Source organism: Ranitomeya imitator, chromosome 2, assembly GCF_032444005.1.
Source record: "Ranitomeya imitator isolate aRanImi1 chromosome 2, aRanImi1.pri, whole genome shotgun sequence".
Lineage (NCBI taxonomy): Eukaryota > Metazoa > Chordata > Amphibia > Anura > Dendrobatidae > Ranitomeya > Ranitomeya imitator.
Window position 1 is genome coordinate 330,264,976 of NC_091283.1, and position 1,544 is coordinate 330,266,519.

A 1,544-nucleotide genomic window follows, 5' to 3' on the forward strand; every position below is an offset into this window, starting at 1 on the left:
GTGATGAGGTCACTGGAGGGGAGGAGTCAGTGGTCTCAGCGTATCAGGTCAGGACTCTGCTGCTCTGCTGGTTGTCATGGTCCTAGATGAGGGGAAGTTTATGTACAGAGCAGAGCCATGTGTGTACGAGCTGTACGGAGTGGAGTTTTTGTGTACGAGCCGAGGTGCATGAAGCGGAGCCGTGTGTGTACGAGGTGTACGGAGCAGAGCCGTGTGTGTACGAGGTGTACGGAGCAAAGCCGTGAGTATACAAGGTGTGCGGAGCAGAGCCGTGTGTGTACGAGGTGTACGGAGCAAAGCCGTGAGTATACAAGGTGTGCGGAGCAGAGCCGTGTGTGTACGAGGTGTACGGAGCAGAGCCGTGTGTGTATAGTGTGTACGGAGCAGAGCCGTGTGTGTAGGAGGTGTACGGAGCAGAGCCGTGTGTGTGCAAGGTGCACGGAGCAAAGCCGTGTGTATACAAGGTGTGCGGAGCAGAGCCGTGTGTGTACGAGGTGTACGGAGCAGAGCCGTGTGTGTACGAGGTGTATGGAGCACAGCCGTGTGTGTACGAGGTGTACGGAGCAGAGCCGTGTGTGTACGAGGTGTACGGAGCAAAGCCGTGTGTGTACGAGGTGTACGGAGCAGAGCCGTGTGTGTACGAGGTGTACGGAGCAGAGCCGTGTGTGTACGAGGTGTACGGAGCAGAGCCGTGTGTGTACGAGGTGTACGGAGCGGAGCCGTGTGTGTGCAAGGTGCACGGAGCAAAGCCGTGTGTATACAAGGTGTGCGGAGCAGAGCCGTGTGTGTACGAGGTGTACGGAGCACAGCCGTGTGTGTACGAGGTGTACGGAGCAGAGCCGTGTGTGTGCAAGGTGCACGGAGCAAAGCCGTGTGTATACAAGGTGTGCGGAGCAGAGCCGTGTGTGTACGAGGTGTACGGAGCACAGCCGTGTGTGTACGAGGTGTACGGAGCAGAGCCGTGTGTGTACGAGGTGTACGGAGCACAGCCGTGTGTGTACGAGGTGTACGGAGCAGAGCCGTGTGTGTACGAGATGTACAAAGCAGAGCTGTGTGTGGACGAGGTGCACTGAGCAGAGCCATGTGTACGAGGTGTACGGAGCAGAGCCGTGTGTGTACGAGGAGTACGGAGCGGAGCCGTGTGTGTACGAGGAGTACGGAGCGGAGCCATGTCTGTACGAGGTGTATGGAGCGGAGCCGTATGTACAAGGTATATGGAGCTGCGTTTGTATGAGGTGTACGGAGCGGAGTCGTGTGTGCACGAGGAGTACGGAGCGGAGCCATGTCTGTACGAGGTGTATGGAGCGGAGCTGTATGTACAAGGGATACGGAGCCGCGTTTGTACGAGGTGTATGGAGCGGAGCCGTGTGTACAAGGTGTACGCAGCAGAGTCGTGTGTGTACAGAGCGGAGCCGAGTGTGTATGAAGTGTACAGAGCAGAGTCGTGTGTGTACGAGGTGTATGGAGCGGAGCCATGTCTGTACGAGGTGTATGGAGCGGAGCCATGTGTGTACGAGGTGTATGGAGCAGAGCCGTGTGCACGG